The sequence below is a fragment of the Sarcophilus harrisii genome, chromosome 4 (assembly GCF_902635505.1).
Source record: "Sarcophilus harrisii chromosome 4, mSarHar1.11, whole genome shotgun sequence".
Taxonomy (NCBI): Eukaryota; Metazoa; Chordata; class Mammalia; order Dasyuromorphia; family Dasyuridae; genus Sarcophilus; species Sarcophilus harrisii.
The window spans coordinates 295,182,144-295,209,150 of record NC_045429.1 but is presented as its reverse complement, the minus strand read 5'-3'; the positions used below and the strand labels follow the sequence as shown (position 1 = coordinate 295,209,150).

Here is a 27,007-nt window from a genome sequence, read left to right as displayed (position 1 = left end):
GTATAAAACAAGAAATGTGTATTATATGAATAGCTTTGAGATACCATTTCAAAAGAAATTTTAAATGCATACAATACTTTGATCACCTCAGTAAAGATTAAAAAGAATATGTTCCTGTGATGTATTATATACAATTTAATTGTTAACCTCTCCCCTCTTGTATCTATAGAAAGTGTAATACAGGTTGAAAATTTTTTTCTACTTAAGGTCCACAGGAATTGGCTTCATTTAGTGAGAATGGTGAAAATAAATACATTCTTCATGTCTCCTCCTCCCCATTTCCCCTTCTTACCCATTCCTCTATAGAAAACACACATTCAGAATGCAATAAAAGCAAAATGGCTTATCTTTACCTAGAGATAAAAAGATACTTTAAAGGTACAGATAGAAAATAAACTTAAGTTGCAAAAAGGGGGGCAAGAAGAGGTAATTTATCTTTTCCTGTTTCAATCTTTCCTTCCCGTTAGAAAAGTAAACTTACTAGCAACACCAGCTGCCAATATGGGAAATTCAGAAGAGGAAAACAAATAGACATTACATCCCATCCCGATTTCTTTCTGTCATAAGCAATAGGGGGAAAGAAAAATAATACTGCTAGCTGCCTTTAAAAATATGCTGAGTTGGAGGCTAAAAAATGTCATTCTGTGATTTTCTCTCCTTGTTTCAAAAAATAACGAACAACCGGATAATCTCTTATTAAAATATCTTGTCCACAAATATAAATTTAAAGTTATAAGGAACAGAAAAAGCAATGGATTTAAACAGACTAAGGGACCTGGAATTGGCAGGAACAAGGACTATAGTAGTTTTTAGTTGGCAAAAGAAAGTGGAAAAATTGGCTGGGGGAGGGGAAGAAAGTATGTAGATTATCGGGAAATGTAGAGATTTTTACAGAACAAGAATATGAAGCAGCCAATGATGAAATAACGCTCAAGATTATATAGGCAATCAGTAGCAGAATTAAGTCCCAATTTGGAAAAATGACATGTATAGATAGATAACCAAACTTGGAGGAAAGAAGACCTGGATTCAAATCCCTTTCAAGCCTTCTTGGTTTTATGACTGGGCAAACCACTGAAATTCTCTCATGACTCAGTTTCTTCGTCTGCGAAATGAGAACAGTAGCCTAGATAGCCTCTGATATCTCTTCTAGTTCTAAAATCTGAGATCTGTGACTCTAGATCCAAGTATCTTTCCATTAAAATCGCGTCTGTTTTGTTTTTCGTGTATAAATCGGGCTCTGTCCAAGGCAGGGTCAGATCTGTGTGGGTTGGAATTGTGGGGGAAAGGAATGTACTGCCCTTAGCAATAGATTTGGGAGGAGAAAGAACTGCTCTACGGGGCCTCATAAGAGCTCCTTGTGATGTGATTCCCGATACTCTTTGCCCCAGGAAGATAAACATGGACGGTTTGAGGAAAACTGGTGTCATCTGGGGTCACTCACCTCTCAGCAGTTTCACCTCTAAGGTGTGACCAAGAAAAGGAACGAGACAGAGTCAACCACCCCCCTGTGCCGGGATTGTGGCTCCCTTACTCAGGGATGCCTCCCAGCTCCTTCAGCTTGAGATGAACCTACTTCGGCCAGTTTCCTACTTTGTGACATTAGGCTCTGTGGAGTATTCAACTGTCTCCCACGCGCAGCACTGGCGAGGAGCCGATTGGTCAAATGGGAAAGAAGGGTGGAGGGGGGCGGGGCGAAAACTCTGGACAACGAAATGGCAACAACTGTGGCAGTACAGGAAGCGCCCCCCTTCCCAATTGAGAAACTCATCTAAAAGTAATGAGTTAAATTAGGGTATAAATAGGGAGCTGAATTTAGTAGTTTCCTCGACCCAGCATTACTGCAAAACAATCTCTTTTGCTAGAAACTCTCATCTGAATGGATTTTATTGTATCTTCATAGTATCTCTTGTATCATTCTTATGCTCGCAACTCAACTATTTCCTTTGTTGAAGTCTTGTCACCTAGATTATTACAATACACTGCTCTCTACTCCAAACCCCTTCAGTCTCTTTCTCCCAGCTATTTTCCGTAACGCTGCCCAAATATCTTCCTAAAATATCATTTGATTACAATGTCACTTCCCTTCTCTAAGAACCTTGAACTGATTTCTATTGTATCTAGGACAAAACAGAACTAAAAGCCCTTCGGAATATAGCCATAGTCTACTTCCAACCAAAATATAATTTGTAGTTACTTAATTTTTCCAAGTGTAGCCTTCCATTTCCATTCTCCAAGCATTTAAAATAGAATGTTTCTTAATACCTGGAAAACATTTCTTCCTCTTCTATCTCTCTAAGAATGTTTAGTTTCTTTCAGGTACTACCTTCTGCAGGAATTCTTTCCCAGACCCTAAATGCTTAGTACTGTTTCCCTCTTCATAAAACAAAAGCCTCTAAAAAGAGAGTATCCATTCACTATACAATTTCACAAACAAATAAGGAATTAGAAACAAAGTAATGAATTGGATGCAAAACTTAAAAAAAATCTAGGGAGATAATAAATAAAAATCCATAATTAAACATAAAATTGATATTTAAAAATCAAAGAAAAGAAGGGAAAAACTCAAAAAACTAACATAAAATAGAAAGCTGAATTTTAGTGGAAAAACTGACAAAATGAAATATGCATTAAGATGATTTAAGAAGAGAAAAGAAAATCAAATGATCTATATCAAAATTGAAAACAACCCTCAATAAATGAAAAGAAAATTAAGGGAATTTAAAAAATGACTAGGTAATTTAATGTCAACAAAACTGACAACTCAACCACCTCAAATTAACAGAGCAAGAAAAAATGATTACATTGAATTTGTCAGGGGAATTAATAAACATAGGAACAAATTTATTTATTTTTCCAAGTACATGCAAAGTTAGTTTTCAACATTCATCTTTGCAAAACCTTGTATTTCAACTTTTTCTCTATCCCTTCCCTTCTTCCTATTTACCAAGACAGCATGCAATTCTTCATTAAACATGTGCAATTCTTCTAAATGTATTTCTATATTTGTCATTCTACACAAGAAAAATCAGAGCAAAAGGGAAAAAAACAAGTAAATAACTAAAAAGTGAAAATACTATGCTTTGATCTATATTCAGAATTCATTGTTCTCTCTTTGGATTCAGATGGCACTTTCCATCCCAAGTCTATTGGAATTGCCTTGAATCACCACATTGTTAAAAAAAGAGTCAAGTCTATCACAGTTGATCATTACATAATCTTGTTATTGTTTACAGTGTTCTTTTGGTTCTGCTCACTTCACTAAGCATCAACCTTTCCAGGTTTTTCTGAAATCAGCCTGCTCATAATTTCATATAAGATAATACTAAGGAATCAATTAAATAACTCATTTTTGAGGGGGGGAGTATTAATCAAGCTATAAAGGAAATTACAAAGGGGGAAAAATCAAACCAATTTCTGTCTATCTAAATGAATTCTGTGAAACATTCAAAGAACAATCAATTCTAATGTTACATAAGCTTCTGCAAAAAATTATAAAAGGAATCACAACAAATTCCTTCTGTAGTGTTCTTCTCTAAAATATAATTGTTCTCTGTGAGCAGGTTTCTTGGGGGGCTTCTGGAGGCAGCCTTAGTTTTAGTTCAGTGTAATAATCACCCCAAATGCAGCCAGAAGTTAAAGTCCAGTCCTTTATTGTCTCTTCCAAAATAACCCAGTTAGCTTTCTTAGATGCCTAATTCTCTCCTTGGTTCTGAGAGCTTTTGCCGCTTGTCCTTTGCCTCTGCCAACTTCAGCCTCTAGCTCCCTTCGAATCCAAAACCTCCAGCCAGCACAAAGGTGGAAAATGGAATGAATGTCTTGCATCCTCTAGTGGGCTCCTCCTCTAGTGGGCTCCTCCTCTAGTAGGCTCCTCCTGTAATGGGCTCCTCCTTTAGTGGGCTTGTCCTTCTGACTTGTGAATCTCCTGAACTTGTGACTCTTCTGACTGAATCCTGATTTGTGAATCTCCCGGAGACCCTACTGGGCTTGTCTTTTAGTGGGCTCCTCCTTATACAAACTTTCTTAAAGGTGTGAACTCTGATGTGTGAACCAATATGTGAACTCTCCCAAAGGTGTGATCTCCAAAAGTGTGAATCAAGTACATAAGCATTGTTTTCTATCAATTCCAGTGACTTAGCACCTTGTTTCTGGCCCATTTTCTAGGGAAAAAATGACTTTGTTATCTAAATGAGGAAAAGATAAAATGAAGACCCCCATTCCTAGTGAATATTTACCAAAAATTACTTAATAAAATCCATTAGTAGTAGTCATCACAATGGAGACAGAGTTAACCACAAAACATTCAACTTTTTCTACTATTTAGTTCCTTCTAGAAAGAAATAGAACTATCCAGCAGACCTTGCTAATATCCTCCTTGGGGAATGGTATGACTTATTTGGTTAATATTCTCCTTTCAGTCTTCTCTCTTAAGTAAAAAGCTGAAGATTTGATGGATCCCACCCCATGATAACAATTAGCTCACTTCTAGCCTGGGGACAATATAATGAGCCTTAGGTCCATATGATACTTGTCTCTAATATTGTATGAGGCTTGTTGTTTGTTGTCCTTTGTTTTTGAAGACTAATGATATCGCAAAATATCTTGACTCATGTGAACTGTATTTAAATGAGGCAGAGTTGAACAAAGTTGCCAGCTTCACTGTCCCTTTCACAGTCATGAAGTCAAACAAAAGTCTGATTGGTAATGGACCAGAATGTAGCAGATAATCTTAGCATTTTCAATGTCTGAACAATCTCTTAAGTGCTCCACAGCACCCACTTCACACCTGTTTTCTCAAAGACTGTGAATCTTCTTCAAAAGTACTAAGTATAAATCCGGTCTATCTTTTGTATTAAAGATCCTTATTACAAAAATACTAGCAAAGAATTTCTATCAGTGGTTCAGTTTGGTTCCATATTAGGAACAGAACATAATGTGGTCTATTGATCACATCAATTTCAAAACAAAAGTCTGAAAAAAAGTCAATGGCTATTTCATCCCCAAAATACTAGAAATCATAAGAATATATAGACCTTTTCTTAATATGATGCATGCTATCTACCTAAAAATGAGAGCTAACTTTATATTCAATGGTGATAAATGAGAGGTCTTTCTAATAAGATTGAGAGTGAAATAAGAATTTCATAATCACCAATGTAATTCAATCATAGATATGCTATATTTGCATATGCTATAACTGTAACAATAAGAAAAGAAAAAGTTATTGAAAGAATAAGAATGGGTGGAGAGGAAATGAAATGATCATTTTTAATAGATGTTATAATATTTAAGTTAGAGAAACCTAGAGATTAAACTAAAAACATTTGAGACAAAAAAGGAGCAGGATAGCTTACATAAGTCATTAGCTTTTCTGTTTATTACAGGAAGGAAAAAAAAACAGAAAAAGAAATTCCATTTAAAATAATTACAACTGGAAACTGAGTAGATACCCATCAGTTAGAGAATAGCTGAATAAGTTATGGTATATGAATGTTATGGAATATTATTGTTATATAAGAAACAATCAGCAGGATGATTTCAGAGAGGGCTGGAGAGACTTACATGAACCCATGCTAAGTGAAATGAGTAGAACCAGGAGATCATTGAATCAATTATTGAATCAATTCTGATGAACATGACTCTTTTCAACAATGAGATGATTCTGGTCAGTTCCAATGATCTTGTGATGAAGAAAGCCATGTACATCCAGAGAGGATTATGGGAATTGAGTATGAATCACAACATAACATTTTCACTCTTTTTGTTGGTGTTTATTTGTATTTTATTTTCTTTCTTATTTTTTTTCTCTTTTGGATTTGATCTTTCTTGTGCAACAAGATAATTGTATTAATATGTATGCATATATTGGATTTAACATATTTTTTTTACCATGTTTAACATATATTGGATTATTTGCCATCTAAGGGAAGGGGTGGGGGAAAGAGGGGGAATTGAAACACAAGGTTTTGTAAGAGTTAATGTTGAAAAATTATACATGCATATGTTTTCAAAGTAAAAAGCTTTAATAAAAATAATAAAATAAAATAATTACAAACTGTATAAAATATTTAAGATTCCAACTACCAAGATAGACATTGGAATTCTATTAATATAACTACAAAACAATTTTTTAAAACAGAAACAGAACACAATAATTATATAGAAATCAGTTGCACATAGCTGGTCTCTTCCTACACTATAAAATTACACTATCTAAATTTATTCACTAATAGTCAAGTGAGTCTTGAAGAAGAAGCTAGAAAAGACAAAAAGTTGAAGGAGGGGAAGTATTCCAGACATAGATGAGAAATAGTCTGTGTAAAGGAAGTCAGGAGCCAAAATCAGGAAATATCTTGTGGAAGAAACAGCAAGGTCATTGTGGCTGTATGGTAAAACATTCAGAGAGGGAGAAAGTATAACAAAACTAGAAATATAGGAAGGAACCAGGTTGTAAAAGACAAAAAAAAAAAAATAGAGGGTTTTATATTTGATCTTGGAAATAATAGGGAGCTATTGAACCTTCTTGGGCTAGGGAGCTCAGGTGGAGTAAACTGGTCAGAACTAGAATTTAGAAAAATCGCTTTTTTCTCTTTTTTTTATTATAGTTTTTTATTTACAAGATATGTGCATAAGTAATTTTTCAGCATTGACAGTTGCAAATCCCTTTGTTCCAATTTTTCCCCTCCTTCCCCCCACCCCTTCCCCGAGATGGCAGGTGGACCAATACATGTTAAATATGTTAAAGTGTAAGTTAAATATAATATATGTATACATGTCCAAACAGTTATTTTGCTGTATAAAAAGAGTCGAACTTTGAAATAGTGTACAGCATTAGCCTGTGAAGGAAATCAAAAATGCAGGCGGACAAAAATAGAGGGATTGAGAATTCTATGTAGTGGGTTCATAGTCATCTCCCAGAATTCTTTCGCTAGGTATAGCTGGTTCAGTTCATTACTGTTTTATTGGAACTGATTTGGTTCATCTCATTGTTGAAAAGGGCCATGTCCATCAGAATTGATCATCATATAGTATTCTTGTTGAAGTATATAATGATCCTTCTGGTCCTGCTCATTTCACTCAGCATCAGTTCATGTAAGTCTCTCCAGGCCTTTCTAAAATCATCCTGCTGGTCATTTCTTACTGAACAATAATATTCCATAATATTCATATACCACAATTTATTCAGCCATTTTCCAATTGGTGGGCATCCACTCAGTTTCCAATTTCTGGCTACTACAAAGGAAGGCTGCCAAAAACATTCTTGCACACACAGGTCCCTTTCCCTTCTTTAAGATCTCTTTGGGATATAAGCCCCGTAGTAACACTGCTGAGTCAAAGGGTATGCACAGTTTGATAGCTTTTTGAGCATAATTCCAAATTGCTCTCCAGAATGGCTCCATGTATTCATAATTCCACCAACAATGTATCAGTGTCCCAGTTTTCCCACATCCCCTCCAGCATTCTGCATTATCTTTCCTTATCATTCTAGCCAATCTGTGTATAGTGGTATCTCAGAGTTGTCTTAATTTGCATTTCTCTGATATTAACTTGGAGCATCTAGAAAAATCACTTTTGCATCTTAGATGTCAACTGAAGTAAACATTTTTGAACAAAAACTGCTAGGGAAATTAGGAAGAAGTCTGGAAGAAATTAGGTTTAGAGTACCATCACATACCACAAGTTTCAAATTGATGCATGACTCTTCTTCTGAAATCTATGATCTTTTAAGTTGTCACTTCACAACTTATCTTTGAGATAAACATGTTTTGCTTGTATGGAAATAATTTTTTTTCTTTTAATGTTACTACTTTTTGTTTTTCCTTCTTGGAGATGAGCCCTCACTGCTGTGTGTTTGGCTGTGTCAGGGGAGAGAAATCTTTATGCAAGATGTTAAGATCCTAGAATCAATAAGATTTGGTAAATGATTGTATATGAGAAAACAAAGAGAATGAGGCATTAAGAATAACCCTATGTAATTGACCAACTGTATATATTTTATATAATATATGTAATATTTATATAATATATGTAATATTTTCCTATGTGGGCAAGGTGGACAGCTTTGTTTTAAAGTTATTCTGGAAATGCATAAGGGCTCAGATTGGCTCAGAAATATTTGATTGCTATAGTACACATTTGTATAAAGGAGTGTTCTTTCTCTTCTTTCTTCTTCCTTCTTCTTTTTCCTTCTTCTTCTTCTTCTTCTTCTTCTTCTTCTTCTTCTTCTTCTTCTTCTTCTTCTTCTTCTTCATATAGTCTCAAAAGAGGATCTTGAAAAAGGTGATTGAAGAGAGAGGCAAGGCACAGGTTTTAAAATGATAAATTGGAATCCTAGAGTCAATCAGTTTTTATTTATTTATTCATTTGTTATTATTATGTTTATTTATTAAGCTTTAACTATATGCCAGGCACTGAATGTACCACTAGATCCACAGATATGTAGGAGAGCTGGCCCCTCAGGTAAATGAACTTCCATGGCATGTGTTACTAGAAAATAGATTCTCCTTTTTGAGATAATTTTCCCTTTCCTATTTTGAGTCTCCCTCAGCAATCTCCCAGTCTGCCAGTCTGACTTCAGTGTTGGAGACAAGAGAACCACCACAAGGTTGGTCAAAGATAAAATGTCTGTGGCTGACTTTGTCCTCAGTTTAAATACCCTATTACAATTACATCAATTGTAGAACTATTACATCACTATGCTAAGTACTAAGTATATGTAAACTAGATAACCATTGTCTCATCAATTCCACTGAGTTAACACCTTGTTTCAAGTATGCCTCTCCAAAGTTCTGCCCTCTACAATCCTTGGGTGGAATGCCAATAGAAATTTGTTGGAGGACATGACCAGGAATCTCATAGGAGGAACTATGTGTGAATTTGGTCTTCATTGTTAGAAGTGCTACACACATCAATGAAATAAGACTCGCATACTTTAGTGGAGTCTAAAATATGCCCTTCTCTTTGTATAGATGAGATAGAGTTTAAACTACCTTGGGTGATGAACTGGAAGAGAGGGTGTCTAATAGGATTGTTGAAGTAACTTTGGGTAGAAAGGAATTCCACATTACAGGAACTGACTTTCCTGAGAAAGGAGAAAGTTTGACCTAGAGGTTGATAGAGACAAAAAGGATTTAGACAGGGTGATAGTTGGAAGGGATCATAATGGAGAAGATTTGCTAAGTGCTAACAGCAGAGGTATCTAGAAATGTCACTGGGGAATCAGAAATATGTCAGCTTTTCGTTCTAGCTCAAAATATTGTCATAAATAAGAGGAAAAAGAAATTAGCATTGGAGAGGCTGTATCATCAGATACAGTATCATCCTGAGAAAGTTAGTTTTCTATGAGTACTAAGAAATAAAATGTAAAAGAAAGAGATCTACAATGAATGGGAGTTTGTAAATGATGGGAGTTTTTCTAAAGAGAGGAGAGAAGAAGGAATTAAAGAAAAAGGCAAATTTAGAAAACGAATGAGAACACACACACACACACACACACACACACACATATGTACATGTATATAAAACTGACCACAGAAAGATGACTTTAATGGATCACAGAGTGAGTAATTACTCACATCGCCCATATGTGAGAAATTTGGTTTTTGAAAGGACATAAAAACCTTTGTATTAAATAAAACATTAAATTAATGTGTGAAATATATAGAGTTCTGCTCCTTTTGTGTGTGGATTGGTTTTTCTGATTGGGGAGAAAGAGAAATGAAAAAAACATAAAGTCTGTGGGTGAAGAAATACACATTTCCCACTAAAATATGAGGAGATTCTTATAAGAAGAACCTAATAGAGAACAATCTCCTCAGATAAATAGATTAAGAGGTGCTCACAATCTAATGGGTTGGATTTCATGAGTTTTATAATTATAAAGGAAATATATGTCACTGGCCACCCATAGGCAAGTCATTAGATACAGAGAAAAAAAAACTAGCAAGTTCAGAAAAGTTAAGAACATAGAAGGAAAGGAGGTATAGAGATGCCAGTAGATGCTATCAGGTGACAGGAAAGGTTCATTGCTTGTCATCTGATAAGAAAAGTACTGTTTTGCAAATTGGTTATAAAAAAGACTAGGAGCCTGCTAGTGTAGAAAAAATGAGCTTTGTAGCTGTTTCAATTACTTTTTTTTTCCTTTCCTTTTCTTTTTTTTAAAAGTGTTTTTATTTTTTAATTTTTTTCATAATTATAACTTTTTATTGACAGAACCCATGCCTGGGTAATTTTTTACAACATTATCCCTTGTAGTCACTTCTGTTCCGACTTTTCCCCTCCCTCCCTCCATCCCTTCCCTTAGATGACAAGCAGTCTTAAATATGCCACAGTATATTTTAGATACAATATATGTGTGCAGAACCAAACACTTCTCTTGTTGCACAGGGAGAATTGGATTCAGAAGATAAAAATAACCCAGGAAGAAAAATAAAAATGCAAACAGTTTACATTCATTTCCCAGTGTTCTTTCTTTGGATGTAGCTGCTTCTGTCCATCACTGATCAATTGAAACTGAGTTAGATTTCTTTGTCGAAGAAATCCACTTCCATCAGAATACATCCTCATACAGTATTGTTGTTGAAGTGTATAATGATCTCCTGGTTCTGCTCATTTCACTTAGCATCAGTTCATGTAAGTCTCTTCAAGCCTCTCTGTATTCATCCTGCTGGTCATTTCTTACAGAACAATAATATTCCATAACATTCATATACCACAATTCACCCAACCATTCTCCAATTGATGGGCATCCACTCAGTTTTCAATTTCTAGCCACTACAAACAGGGCTGCCACAAACATTTTGGCATACACAGGTCCCTTTCTCTTCTTTAGTATCTCTTTGGGGTATAAGCCCAGTAATAGCACTGCTGGATCAAAGGGTATGCACAGTTTGATAACTTTTTGAGCATAGTTCCAAATCGCTCTCCACAATGGCTGGATGTATTCACAATTCCACCAACAGTGTATTAGTGCCCCTGTTTTTCCACATCCCTTCCAACATTCATCATTATCTTTCCCTATCATTCTAGCCAATCTGACAGGTGTGTAGTGGTATCCCAGAGTTGTCTTAATTTGCATTTCTCTGATTAATAATGACTTGGAGCATCTTTTCATATAGCTAGAAATAGTTTCAATTTCTTCATCTGAAATTGTCTGTTCATATCCTTTGACCATTTATCAATTGGAGAATGGCTTGATTTCTTATAAATTAGAGTCAATTCTCTCTATATTTTGGAAATGAGGCCTTTATCAGAACCTTTAATTATAAAAATGTTTTCTCAGTTTTCAATTACTTTAAAAAAAATATCATCTGTAAATTGAGAGAGGGCAGCTAGGTGGTATAGTAGATAGAGTGCCAGGCCTGGAGTCAGGAAAAGTTGAGTTCAAATCTAGACATTTACTAAGTGTATGACTATGGACAAGTCACTTATTTTTATCTCAGTTTCTTCATCTGGCAAACTATTCAAATATCTTTGTCAAAAACAAACAAACAAACAAACAAAAACAAATGGAATCATGAAGAGTTGAACATAACTAAATTATAAATAACAGTAAAAAAGCTTCTCAGAGATGTCTTTTTCCTGTTACCTTCTTCTTATTTGAGAAAAAAAATGAGAGGGAAGAAAAACTCTGCAGTAGTTTTGCTATTAGTTATATAGGCTGGATGCTGATTTAGGAGTTTACTGTGAGTTTGGTTTTGTAACAAGACATTAATTGCTAATATATAATTCAATTGAGAGAGGAGCAATCTGATTGTATATTGCCCACAGAGACAATTTGTGAAGTTTTGAAGTTCTTTGACTTGTTTGTTATTATATAATATGATAGCACTTGTTTAGGATGTTTTTAAGAGTAACTGTGAATAAAAATAACTTGTCATTGCTTTGTGAGTTAGAGAGTAGAGAAGGGGGAGATTTCTCTAGCATGAGAGGAATGAAGAACAAAAAAGGAGAAACTAGCAAAAAGTGGCTTAATGTGGGGACAGATTTTTCATGAGTAGACTAAAATGTTAACACCTATAGCCCAGAGTTTAAGTTGAGCTGAACTCAAGGATTTTCCTTACTCATGTATCTCTCTGTTAGGTTAGTGAGATTGTATTAGACAGACACATATATTGATAGGAAAGTTTAAGACCCAAAGTTAAAATATCCAAATATATGTGTACACTATGAGTTACTGAATATACAATACAATAAGCATTTATTAAATGTTTCCTATGTACCAGGAACTGTGCTTAGCAGTAAGAATGAAGATAAGAAAAGGAAAGATAATTTTTGCCTCAAGGAGCTAATGGAAAAAGACAATATACAAAAGCTAGCTAAAATGGAGGATGGGGGGGGGCGGAGATAAAGCATACTGTCATACCTGTTGAAGGCCTGCCTACACTCTCACCTGTCACTTCTCAAATAATTTTCCTAATGCTTAATGTGTTACTCAAGTCATCAAAAACTTATAAACCTTGTTCACTGCCTAGAGAACAACATATAAATTCCTTACTCTCCATATTGCAATTTTAGATCAATAAGTATTCATCAAGTACCTTCTATGGTAAGATATCATGCTAGATGCTGTGGATTCAAAGAGAAAAATAAACATATATTGTAATGTTCGGGCTAGCTTTCTGGAGGTCCTCCAGAAGGGCCTTGGTCTCAGAAAGGCAGGATAGACACCACGAGAATGGACAAGAATAGAGTCCAAAGTCTTTATTGTCTCTTACACAGTCTGTGTCTGTCATAGTCTGACCCAGTCTCCTCTAGCAGTCTGCCAGTCTGACTTTTGTCTGACTTCTGACTTCCTGTCTCCAATTCTTATATACCCTATTACAATTACATCATTACAGCATACTGAATATGTGTGAACTAGAGAACTATTACATTACCATACTAAGTATATGTAAACTAGATAATCAATGTCTTATCAATTCCTCTGAGTTAACACCTTGTTTCAAGTATACATCTTTCAAGTATACTTCTCTAGAGTTCTGACTCTATATGGCAGGGATCCTCAAATTATGACCCGCAGGCCAGATGCAGCCAGCTGAGGACGTTTATACGCTATGGCAAAATCAGACCGGAAGTGATGTTCAACCTAAACTCTCATCAGCAACACACACTTCTGGCACTGGGCTGAGGTGGCAGAGACAGAGGTGAGGCAATACCGAGGTGAGGTGAGTTCCCAGGCCGGGGTGTGTGGTGTGGGGAAGGGAGAGAGATGCAGAGAAGATGGAGAACTGATGGTCCACAGCCTTGTACAGTAATGGCAGCCATAACAATAGACAGGCATGGGGGATGTACAATGCATGCTGCACATGTCACAGCCACTCCAGGGGGAATTCACTGATGCAGTAAAGGTCAGAAGTGGGAGTGCGAAGAATGGGAAACAGTGTGGGAAACAGAGGCATCACAGCGTAGAGGCAGCTTGGAGGAAGTTGGGCATTGCAGTCTCTATGTCTCTGTGTGAGCAAAGTTATTGCAGGTATATTGTTTTTGTAGCACTGTGTGTGTGTATATATACATATATATGTATATATATATATTATATATAGGTATTTTACTAATAGCAATTTGGAATCCCTAGAAAATAATGATGTCAAGAAAAAGAAAAATTGACTCGGAGTGTAGGATATTCAAAGAACAGTGGACTTGCGATTATTTTTTCATGCAATACAAGGAAAGAGCTGTATATCTGATATACCAGACAGTATATTCTGTGTTCAAAGAATATAATTTGCATCAACACTAATATTGTTGATGCAACAGAGTTGCATCTTATGTTGAAACTCAACATAAAGATAAATATAATTGTTTGGTTGGAGAAGTGAGAAAAGATAAAATATTAAAACTGAAAAATACATTGACAACTCAGCAAAATACTTTTGTGAAGCAGAAGCAGCTAAATATTTCACCATGTGAGCAAGTTTTCAAGTTGCCAAGCTAATAGCACACACTGGCAGACCATTCATGGAGGGAGAATTTGTTAAAGAATGCCTTCTTTCTGTTGCCAAAGAGATGTGTCCAGAGAAGGCCGATTTATTTAATACAGTGAGTCTTTCAGGACCTACAATTACATGGAGGATTGAAGAAATGAGAGACAATCTGCATCAGCATTTGCAAAACTCCATAAAAAAAATTTCATATTTTTCTTTGGCACTTGACGAAAGCAATGATGTTCAAGATTCTGCACGACTTCTAATTTTTATTCATGGGACGACTGATTATTTTGAAATCATAGAAGAGCTTGCTGCACTGCAAAGCATCAAAGGAACAACTATAAGAGAGGATTTCTATGAAAAGGTTTGGAGCTGGACTGGGCTAAACTAGCCAGCATGACAACTGATGGTGCTCCTAGCATGGTGGGGTCTAAGAAAGGAGTAATTGCTCACATTAACCAAGAGATGGACAAACATAACCATTCTCATCCAATAGCCATATACTGCCTCATCCACCAACAAGTGCTGTGTAATAAATCAAATCACTGTAGTGGGACTCTGTTATGAAAATTGTGGTATCTTGTGTTAACTTCATTAGAGCTAATGCACTAAATCACAGACAATTTCAGGAATTTCTGTCTGAGCTAAATGTTGAGTATGAAGATATTCTATATCACACAGAAGTCCATTGGCTGCGTCAAGGGAGAGTTTTGAAATGTTTCTATGACTTACTTCCACAGAGTACAACTTTTCTGCTTTCAAAAAACAAAGAAGTACCAGAGCTCAATGATGCAGAATGGAAATGGCACCTTGCCTTTCTGACAGATGTAACAGAGCTACTCAACAATTTCAAAATGCAACTTCAAGGAAAGGGGAAGTTCATCTGTGATATGCAATCACATGTCAAAGCATTTGAAGTAAAATTAGACCTCCTCATCAAACAAGTGAAGGAGGAAAAGTTCTGCCATCTCCCCACAACTCAAAATCTGTTAGCGGAAAAATCGCTGATTGCATTCCCAAACAAAACATGTGTGGATTCACTGGAAAAATTGGAAAAGGAGTTCCAATTTAGATTTAAAGAGCTTCATCTCCATGAACAGGACATACAGCTTTTCCGTAACCCATTTTCTATCGACATTGAAAATGTGGATACAATTTACCAAATCGAACTGGCTGAACTACAGAATTGTGATTCTCTGAAAGATGCATTCAAGTCAAGCAGCCTTCATAATTTCTATGCCTCTCTCTCCTCTGAGACATATCCTCATCTCAGGAACCATGCACTCAAAATGGTAACCATCTTTGGCAGCACTTATGTCTGTGAACAGACTTTTTCTAGAATGAAGCATTTGAAATCTCCAACCAGATCAAGACTAAGGGATGCACACTTGCATCAGTTGTTACAACTAGCAGTGACAAATAAGGAACCAGACATTGACCATCTCATTAGCCAAAAGCAGACCCATAGTTCCCATTGAAATACTGGTAAGTTTGTTGATTTAACTTTACTTCATTTTAAATATTGTATTTGTTCCCATTTTGTTTCTTCACTTCAAAATAAGATATATGCAGCATGCATAGGAATTTGTTTATAGTTTTTGTTTTTACTATAGTCTGGCTCTCCAACAGTCTGAGGGACAGTGAACTGGCCCCCTGTGTAAAAAGTTTTGAGGATCCCTGCTCTACAGTACCTGGTGAAAGAGCATGATATTGGTAGAGTCAAAACCAAGCAAAGTAGTTAATAGAAGATGAAGAATTGTCTGAAAATTCTGAAACTTCTATAAAAGGAGGCTTGGGGAGTTTTCTGGTCTGCACTCTAGAATTAATGAATATATTTATATTGAATAGCTGTACAGTTGTAATTATTTTTGCTTTTGCCTCATCATTTCTTAAATATTTTATGTTTAAAAGCTAAAAGTGTAACAGTGATTGATTTTTAAAAATAAAATACCCAAATAGGGCTTATGATCCACAGAGGCAAGTATTTTGAATGTATCTACTTTACTCAAATCCAATAACGTTACCCCTAAAACTCAGAAAAAGTTTGAGTTGGAATGTGTTTTCTGGGAAACTCAGAATACCATTGTGGGAGTAGATTGGGATAAGTGAGCTTATCCCAAATAGCAAAAAGTTCAAGTCAATGATAGAATCATAGATTCAGAGCTGAGACTCCTATATTTTATTTTATTTAAGTTAAATACAATATATGTATACATGTCTATACAATTATTTTGCTGTACAAAAAGAATCAGACTTTGAAATAGTGTACAATTAGCCTGTGAAGGAAATCAAAAATGCAGGCGGACAAAAATAGAGAGATTGGGAATTCTATGTAGTGGTTCATAATCATCTCCCAGAGTTCTTTCGCTAGGTGTAGCTGGTTCAGTTCATTACTGCTCTATTGGAACTGATTTGGTTCATCTCATTGTTGAAGAGGGTCACATCCATCAGAATTGATCATCATATAGCATTGTTGTTGAAGTATATAATATCTCCTGGTCCTGCTCATTTCACTCAGCATAAGTTCATGTAAGTCACTCCAGGCCTTTCTGAAATCATCCTGCTGGTCATTTCTTACAGAACAATAATATTCCATAATATTCATATACCACAATTTATTCAGCCATTCTCCAATTGATGGGCATCCACTCAATTTCCAGTTTCTGGCCACTACAAAAAAAGGCTGCCACAAACATTCTTGCACATACAGATCCCTTTCCCTTCTTTATGATCTCTTTAGGATATAAGCCCAGTAGTAACACTGCTGGATCAAAGGGTATGCACAGTTTGATAGCTTTTTGAGCATAGTTCCAAATTGCTCTCCACAATGGCTGGATGTATTCACAATTCCATCAAAATGTATCAGTGTCCCAGTTTTCCCACATCTCCTCCAACATTCCATAATATCTTCCCCTGTCATTCTAGGCAGTCTCACAGGTGTGTAGTGGTATCTCAGAGTTGTCTTATTTTGCATTTCTCTGATTAATAATGACTTGGAGCATCTTTTCATATGGCTAGAAATAGTTTCAATTTCTTCATCTGAGAATTGTCTATTTATATCTTTTGACCATTTATCAATTGGAAAATGGCTTGATTTCTTATAAATTAGAGTCAATTCTCTATATATTTTGGAAATGAGGCTTTTATCAGAACCTTTAACTATAAAAATGTTTGCCCAGTTTATTGCTTCCCTTCTAATCTTATCTGCATTAGTTTTGTTTGTACAAAAACTTTTCAATTTGATATAATCAAAATTTTCTATTTTGTGATCAATAATGATCTTTACTTCTTCTTTGGTCATAAATTCCTTCCTCTTCTACAGGTCTGAGAGGTAAACTATCCTATGTTCTTCTAATTCTTTATGCCTCAGTTGTGAAACCATTTTGACCTTATCTTGGTGTAAGGTGTTAAATGTGGGTAGGACTCTTATATTTTAAAGTTGAATTTGAAGTTTAAAGTTGAAATTCAGAGAGGTGGAATGACTTGCCTAACTTTACATAGGTAGTAAATAACCAAGCCAATATTTAAACCCTGATTCTCTGAGTCCGTATTCTGTACTCTTTCTACTCTTAACACATTGCCTCCAAGGATTAGGATCACACTTCCCAGTATGAGAAGAATATGTCAAGCCCCTTTTGCACAAATTTCTCCATTTGTAAATAACTGTCCTAGATCAGTTTTTCAAAAAGTCAGATAATCACTTAGAATTATTAAAAACAAACTGAATTGTCACCTTTTGAAATAGGATTAGGTATTGCACCTTTGATTTCATAAGTATAGCATTTATCAGTTAAAGTCAGTACCTTTATATAAACAATTTTCTGATGAAGAAATTGAAACCATCATAATCATAGGAAAAAATACTCTAAATCACTATTGATTAGAGAAATGCAAATTAGAAAAAAAAAACTCTGGGGTATTATCTCATACCTCTCATATTGGCTAAGATGATAGGAAAAGATAATGATAAATGTTGGAGGGAATGTGGGAAAACTGAGACATTAATGCATTGTTAGTGAAGTTGTGAAATGATTCAAACATTCTGGAAAGCAATTTGAAACTATGTCCAAAGAGCTATAAAACTGTGCATACCCTTTGATCTAGCAGTGCCGTCACTTGTTCTGTATCCCAAAGAAACTGTAAAGAAGGGAAAAGGACCCACATGTGCAAAAAATGTTTGTAGCAACTCTTTTTGTGGTAGCAAAAAATTGGAAAATGAGGAGATCAATTGGGAAATGGCTGAATAAGTTGTGGCATATGAATTTAATGGAATATTATTGTTCTATAAAAAATTATAAACAAGCTGATTTTAGAAAGATCTGGAAAGATTTCCATGAACTGATGCTTGGTGAAACAAGCAGAATCAGGAAAACGTTGTACCAAGTAACAGCAAGAAAACTTGGTTCTCCTCAGGGGTTCAGTGATCCCAGGGATACTTTGGCTTAAACTTTAATAAACTTCGTATCTATCCCAATTTCAATGGTTTCAATACCATCTACTGTAACCAGAAAAAAAATTGTGGAGATTAACTGTAAATGAACACATGTTATGTTCACTCCTTTTAAATTTTTTTTTCTGTCTCGTGATTTTTCCCTTTTGTTCTGATTTTTCTCTTCCAACATGATTCATAAAAAATGTGTGTTAAAATACAGTTAATATATAAAATAATTTAAAAAATAAACTCAGTATCTTTCTGGAACTTCTTTCTTCAGAGAGTTGTCTTGAAGAGTTAACTTTCATCTTTGAGATGATTATCCAAGGTTATGCAAATAGATGTGTTATAATAGAACTTGAATTCATATCTATCTTTGAGGACAACTCTCTAATCTATACTTTGAAATAGTAATAAAAATTCCTCTAACTTGAATAAAGTAACATAAACCCAATAATGAACATTTTACAAGGAAGTATCATTTTGGAGAACTTGACTCTGATAATTTTGCAGGAGAAATTGCTAAAAATCATCTTCTACTTGGTCAGAGGATGGGTTAATGCTTAATGTTACAAATCAAGTTCTAATGGTTCTAGTAATTTTTTTAGACAATCAGAATCAATCCAATGATTCCCAGTGGGATATATTTATTAATTTATATACAGGTTTTCACATATAAGATATCTTACCTTGATTGAATTTAATGTGCTTTCCCCCAAAAGTTTGTAGATAAAGAAAGATGGTATTGGTTTTGCATTTCAAAAACACAAATCCTATAAATGGTGCCCAAGAGCTAGGAAACAGAAACTGATATCTTTTCCCAGATGCAGAACTTAATAAAAGAAACATTGACAGTTTTGATAGTGAATTAATAAAGAATCAATGCAATGTGGCATACGGAAAAATATAAGGGGATTTTTTTGTTCCAATTATAATTCACACATTCCAGCAAAGCCAGTGCTTGAGCTCAGGACCTTTATAGAATGGTCTTTGTCAAAATACTCCCATAGAAAATTTCAGACAGTGGGAGTTACTATAGAGGGCAGAGAATTGACTGTACATTCCTAGATATTTCTTTCTGTGGTTAAACTATGCCAGGAATTCATATTTATGGTTTTTGCAGAGAGGCATAAGAAAATGTCTTCTTGAAAAAAGGTATGATTTTCTAAGTATCTATCCACAAGGACTAGATATAGATACACAATAGGTAAATTGTGTTCTAGGAGTTCAATATTACTTTTTTCTTATAGGAACAATCACTTGGCACACCAAAATGGAGAAAAAAATTATTTCTTGAGTTGGATTTGGGTTTTGACTTGTGCCAACTGTTTTATACATACACACAGAGACACATACACATATGATACACATGTGTATATAAGCATATATGTCAAATATATAAAAATATATTTCTTCTAAATATAATTTATAAATATGCTTATATGTACATTATACATATATGTATTATAAAGATGAGGCATAAATATGTGCATATATATTTATATTTATCAATAGATACAGTTCTTGATCAAACTGGCCTACTACTATCCATAATGTGATTATAATTTTCTGACAGTCCTATGAAGAATATAGCCAGAATTGATCTTTACCTATAGACCCTAAAAAATGGATAAACATCAGAGATCCCACCAACAGAGACACTCAACCCTTGCCACCTTCCATTTCCTTTGATTTATGGAAGTTTTAGAAAGGTTATAACTATATTTTCAATAGGCATATTTCATTTTCATTTTTGAGATAACTCTTAAAGGGCTCAGATCAGACCATTATATAGTGTAATGGATAAAGAGGAAGGAATAGAGTCAGAAAAACCTGAATTTGAAACCTGCCTCAAAAACAGTTATATATCCCTGGGAAATTTAATTTCTGTCATTTCTTTCCACTTTTCTAAAATGGAGATAATAACACAGCTACCTGATAGGAATATTGTGATGATTAACTGGGATAACATATATAAAGTACTTTGCAAGACTGCTTACTAGCTAGGATGATGATGATAATGATAATGATGGCAATTCATAGTTTACATAGAAGTTTGAGATCTTTTTAGGTTGAATGAGCTCACAGTCCCTCCTCCTCCCATCTTTAAAATGAAACTGTGAGCAAGAGTTGCTTATAGAGTTAAGAAAGAGGCAGAGCCAAGATGGTGGAAAGGAAACACAATTCTTTCTGACCCTCTCCTATAACCCTCAGACTAATTAGCAAATCCAGGCTCTGAATTAGTTCTGGATTGGCAGAATCCATGAATATTGGGAGTGTAACAAATTACCAGCAGAAGATAATTTTGAAAATGACCAGAAAAGGTCTGTTTCAATCAGAATTGGAGGGAGGTGGGCCAAGTGCAAGCAGGCTGAGCACAGATGCTAGTGCTGAAAATGCAGAGCCAGAGCAGTGCAGACTCTGCACTGGTGGTACAAACTCCACGCTGAGGAGAAGCTACAGCAGTGTTGACAACTCTGCCCCGGTTTCAAGCCAGTAGATCAGCAGAGAAGTTATAAAACATCCAACACAAACACAAAAGGTAAATAGTGAACCCCAACAGGCCGTAATCTCATGGGACCTGGCCATGCCCACCCAGCACTGGGCGTGAGTCAGCACAGGCTCAGTGCAGTCACTGCTTACTTGTAGATGAAGCTTGGAAAACCACCCCTGCCCTAAAAGCAGACTTTAACTTTTTAAAAAATGAGTTATAAAAGCAAAGAGAACTTTCACTATAGACAGTTTTTGTGGTGAAAGAAACGCATAGATTTCAAACCCTAAGGAGACTAAAAGCACCTCTAGATAAAGCCCCAAAAGGTGATATAATCTGGTCCCCATCACACAACATTCTCCTCGAAGAAATTAAAAAGGATCTTAAAAGTCAGCTAGAAGAAAAATGGGGAAGGGAAATGAAAACTTTGCAAGAGGGTTTGGAAAAGGCATATATTAAAAGATAGATTTGATAAAAATGAAAAAAGAAAATAGCTCCCAGAAAAACAGAATTTATGAAACAGAAAAATAAAATAACTCCTTAAAAAACAATTTGTATTTAACATGTATAGGACTGCTTGCCATCTGGGGGAGGGGGGAAGGGAAAAGTCAGAACAGAAGTGAGTGCAAGGGAAAATGTTGTAAAAACTTACCCAGACATGGGTTCTGTCAATAAAAAGTGATAATTATTTAAAAAAAAAAAAACAGAATTTGTAAAATGGAAAAAAATTCCATAGAGAAAAACAACTCATTTAAAAATTCAATTGGACAAATACAAAAAGAAGTTTTAAAAAAGTAAATGTAGAGTTAAGAAAGACACTGATATCTTCTGTGATTCAGGCTACCTGTCTTACTATTCCACATACTGTATTTTCTTCCTTTACTCCCCAGCGATCATCTTACATGTTTCTTAGATTGTGCAGCACCAACATTGGAGAACACTGGAATAAAGGGATTGTTTAGGGTGGAGTGGAATTAATCTGAGACTTGACTTTAATGATTTTTTAAAATAAAATTTCTTAGCCAGAAGGCTATTCCTTAACTAATTAACTCTATCCATATTAGACTGCCCGTTGTTGATTCCCTAAATATAATTTGAACTTTCATACTTTTGTGCCTTTGTTCACATGGTTTTCTCCACCTGAAATTTCTTTAATATTATGTCTTATCTACTGAAATACTTTAAGATCCATCTTAAATACTTTTCTGTTCATGAAGCTGAAAAATAATCTTTCTTTTAAATCTCTATAAGATTTTGTTAATACAACTTATGGTAATTGTCATGTGTTTCCTTGTTCTTTTTGTGCATGTCTTATCTCTTATATTATGTTGTAAACTCCTCAAGGGTAAGGATCATGGGAATGCAGTACAGTGACTTAAACAGTAGATTTAATCTGTGAGAGGCTGGAGGAAAGGATTGGGAGAAAAGAAGAAGATAAGACAATTGTACATGTTGTCCAGTGATTTTGAGATGAAGAGCAAGGGAGAAAGAGGAAGCAAATAGTTTTGTAATTATTTCATTTATTGATGCAAATTATTTCCCTAGGAGTTTCATATAGTGCTAAATATGTGGATTAATGTAGTTGGTATAATAATTTTTATTATATTGATATGTCCTGGCTATGAACACTGAATATCTTCTCAATTATTTAATTTTTTTCTAAAAAACATGTTCCATACTCTTATTTTTAAGTTCTATGTGTATCTTGGTAGTTTATTTCCCAGAAATTTTATACATTTTGTAGTTATATTCATAGAATGTCTTCCTTATTTAAAAAAAAAATTGGACTGAATGTGTGATTTCTTTCATGTAGGAAATTCTCTGATAAGGAACTCTCTCAGTCATGCATATCAGTATACCTATTCTTCAATTTATAGTTTTAGATATTTTCCTGAAACGCTTAGGAGTTGTTTAGGGTCACATAGCCAGTATATGGTCTTTTTGACTCAAGTTCAGGTCTATGAACCTTTTAATAATTTTTATTTCATGTGGATTTATGCCATTAATTCCCTTAATATATATATATATATATATATTTAATTTCAAGCTCCAGGTTTTGGTGAAGAAAAAAAAATCCCTAATTTCTGTGATAGTTTATTTGAATATAAATCTTTACTATTAAAAATCAAAATTATATCAGGATTGTCTAAAGTCACTAATAGATTTGAAACCCTAATATACTTCTCTCTATATCCATTTAGCCTTCTCTGAGACTTAGTTTGAAAATCATCCATTTCCAAATATTTGAGAGTCTGTCTTGTTTAGTGAATTAGGATTATAGGATTTATTTAGGGCAGAAAGGAGATTTTTATATCACCTTATCCAAACTCCACATTTTATAGATAGGGAAACCAAGGCCTAGAGAAGATAAATGACTTATTCAAGGTCCTACAGATAACACATAACAGGCAGGATTTAAATCTATATAAATGTATTAACATTTCTACTTCCATATACTTCACATTTATCCCCTTTTCCCCACTCCTACAGCTATCACCTTAGCTAAGATTCTCATAACCTATCAACTAAATAGATCACCCTCTTGCCTCATTTCTCCTAAATGTCCAGTACATTGTGCAAACCGTTGCTAAACTAATTTACTTAAACATAGATCTAACCACGTGACTTCCCTACCCAATCATCTCCATTGGTTTCCTGTTCGAATCTTTACAAAGTGTTAAGTCATTAGAATTGATAGAGACAATAATTATCTAATTTGGCATGGTTCAGTATGATTGATCTGATCCTACAAGGAAATGTTATGGGCCAGAACTTGAAACAAGGTACTAAGTGGAATTGAGGAGACAATGTTTAAATCTAGTTTAGAATTGATTTAATCCTACAACAAATAATGGTTTCCCAGTGATATAATGATTGGTGTGTACTCAGTGTACAGCATATAAGCAAGAAGCTCTCAGAGCCAGTCACAGAAGCCCACTCTTGGAGGCAGAGACAGATTCATTCCATATTCCCCCTTTGTGCTGGCTGGAGACATTTGGAGGGAGCCAGGGGCTGAAGCTCAAGACTTTGAAAGACACAATAAAGGACTGGATTTTAATTCCTGGCTGCGTTTGAAGTGACTATTACTTTGAACTGAAACTAAGGCTGCCTCCAGAAACCTCTCCAAGAAACCTCCCAGAGAACAGTCATATTATACAAAAGAAGAGAATACCACATTTTGGTGCCCAAACGTGGGACTGACAGGACCCTGATCTCATATGCTGATTCCAGTGGAAACGTCTCCTCAACCCAGAAATTAGGGTGAGTACAACAAAGAAATGTTGTTAAAAGAGTTAAAGTAGAATTTCAGCTAAGATGGGACAGATGTTTAGAAAATAGCCTTCTGTTTCTGTTCAAGGAAAATGTTTAGAGAGCATTATCAAGGTTATTGAAAACCAAGGTTTGATTATAATTTTGGAACAGATCACTGAAGTTTTAGAAATTGTAACGTACATATGTTCTTGGTTCTCTATAGGAAAAGAATTGGATCTAAATGAGTGGAAATTAGTAGGAGAGAAACTAGGTGAATGCTACAATTCTAATCCAAACTCAATGGAGTGGAAATTAGTACTAGAGGATCTTTGTCAATTCTGCAATAAAAATGGACCTGATTCAATTTCCAAAGACACACTTAATACATATAATTTAATATAACTGGCTTTAGGAAATTATATAAGTGTTAGAATAAGGAAAAAGAAGAAAGAGCAGGAGAGGGAGGTGCCAACTAAACTAGGTGAAAAGGAGGAAGAATCAGATAAGAATGGAGTTAAGTACAAATTTGAGTCACAGCAGGAGAAATTAGATCATTCCACATCTCATGACCTTCCCCCCTCAATTAACTCTTCATGGGGGGAGGAAGGAGGAGGGGGAGAGGCAGAAACACAATCAGCATCTCCTATGAAGTAGAATATGACAAGATTAAAAAAGGCATTAATTAAGGCAAAAAATGAAGAAGATATATCTGATTTTATAAATGTATATCCTATGACTGAAGAGCTTAAGTCTTCAGGTCAAAAAGAGAGAAGATACACTCCTTTTAATTTGGAAAAAATTAAGGATTTGAAAAAGGGTTGCACTCTTTATGGGGCTACATCCTCTTATGTTAAAATGTTACTAGATAATTTGTCTTATGAAATCTTAACCCTGAATGATTGGAAATCCTTAGCTAGGACATGTTTAGAACCTGGATAAAATTTGTTGTGGCTTTCGGAGTTTTCATGAATTATGTAGGATTCAAGCCCAACGCAATAGACAAACAGGAGCTATTGTACAAATTGCTTTTGACCAACTAGCTGGTGAAGGTCAGTATGGAGAGAATTCAGAACAGATTTATGATCCTATACCAGTATTTGAGCAAATTTCTAAGGCTGCAATAAAAGGTTGGGGTTCCCTCCCAGGACAAAAAGATCGAGGGGAAGCCTTCACAAAAATAGAGCAAGGTCCCAATGAATCTTTTGCAGATTTCACAAAACGTCCCACAGGACGTTTGCAAACAGCTGTCTTAAGAACCATAGGAGATAATGCAGCTACAGAAATAATGACCAGACATCTGGCTAAGGAAAATGCCAATGAGGTTTGCAAAAGAATTATATGGGGACTAGACAAAGATGCTCCTTTAGAGGAGATCATAAGGGGCTGTGCCACAGTGGACACAAATGCTTATTATACCCAAACTATGATGAACATGGAAAGACAGGGTCCCTCTTGGCAAGGGACTTCTAGAGAAACTCGTAGATGTTTTCAGTGTGGAAAAGTTGGACATTTGAGAGCTCATTGTAGATATGGAGATAGAATGAGAAGACAGGGTGAGAAAAAACCCAAACCCCATGTCCAAAATGCAACTGAGGATTTCACTGGGCCTTTGAACGTAGATTGACTCAGGGAAATGAGAGGTGGGGCTCAGCTTCAAGGCCCCAGATGGGGCAAGATGGCAGCCGAGGTTACACCCAGAGAGTCCTTAGAAATTCAATATTAAGACATAATCAATCAGCCAAAAGGCAATCAGATGGAAGAAAGAGATTACACAATCAATCAGCCAAAAGGCAATCAGAGGGGAAAAAGGGATTGCAATTAGGAAAAACAGAGCTGTATGTATATCTCAGTAAAGACTATTGAGATATTCCCTGGAGAGGTGAAATCTGTTCCTTTCTGGCCTATGGATCCCTTGCCTCCAGGCACAGTAGGCTTGACCATTTCACCTCCTGAGAGTGCTTACAAAACAGTGTTCATCCATACACTGATGTGGGAAACTGGAGAATTTGTAGCTAATATCCCAGTCACTAACACAGGTAGACAACATGTGATTTATCAACCAAGAGAAAGTAGTAGCATCAGGCTTACTGTTACATACCCCTAATAGACAATCTGATGCTAGTTGCCCAGATTCTGACTTCAAGCAGCAGAGTCCAGGAATATTTTGGACTGCAGCTGTGACAGCTGTTTGACCTATGCTCACTATTTATGTGAATGGAATATCATTAGAAGGATTGGTAGACATAGGTGCAGAACATACAGTCATTAGAGGTGCCAGCTGGCCCAGTCACTGGACAAAGATTAAGGCAGACACCTACATGTCTGATGTAGGAGGATCAATAGCAGCAGAAGTTAGTGCTACCCCTATGAAATGGAGATTTGAAAATCCCTTTGTGGATGAAAAAACTCCCATCAATCTGTGGGGAAGAGACATTTTACAGCAGATAGGATTACAATTAAGTACTTGGGCTTTTTAGGCAGAGCTGCTGTTGAAGGCCTGCCAGCACTCTCACCAGTTCCTATTCTGTGTAAAACTCATACCAGTGTGGGTAGAACAGTGGCCCTTAGCTAGCAATAAAATTCTACTAAGGCCTCTTAGTAGATATAGTGCAAGAGCAACTTGACCAAGGACATTTACAATCTTCTCTAAGTCCTTGGAATTCCCCAGTATTTGTTATAAAAAAGAAATCTGGGAAATGGAGGATGTTGACTGATTTAAGAAAAGTAAATGAACAGATAGAAACTATGGGAACTCTTCAGTCTGGACTTCCATCTCCTACTCAGTTGCCTAGAGAATGGCTTCTTTGGGTTATAGACATTAAGGATTGTTTCTATTCTATCCCTCTAGATAAGGAGGATATGAAAAGATTTGCCTTTTCAGTGCCCAGCGTTAACTTAGCTGAG

General features: G+C 35.5%; 1 protein-coding gene and 1 long non-coding RNA gene across 4 annotated transcripts in view; one reads left to right on the top strand and one right to left on the bottom strand.

The window, feature by feature from the left end:
- TEKT3 (tektin 3) overlaps positions 1 to 1,638 on the bottom strand; it is a 40,383-nt gene extending 38,745 nt beyond the window's left edge. For both annotated transcript variants that reach the window (XM_031968441.1, XM_012541311.2), the window contains exon 1: positions 1,445 to 1,638. The gene's annotated coding sequence lies outside the window, so the exon portion shown is untranslated. The remainder of the gene's footprint in view (positions 1 to 1,444) is intronic.
- The window catches only part of LOC116423557, a 63,990-nt gene that overhangs the window by 14,437 nt on the left and 22,546 nt on the right, over positions 1 to 27,007 (top strand). The window lies entirely within an intron of this gene.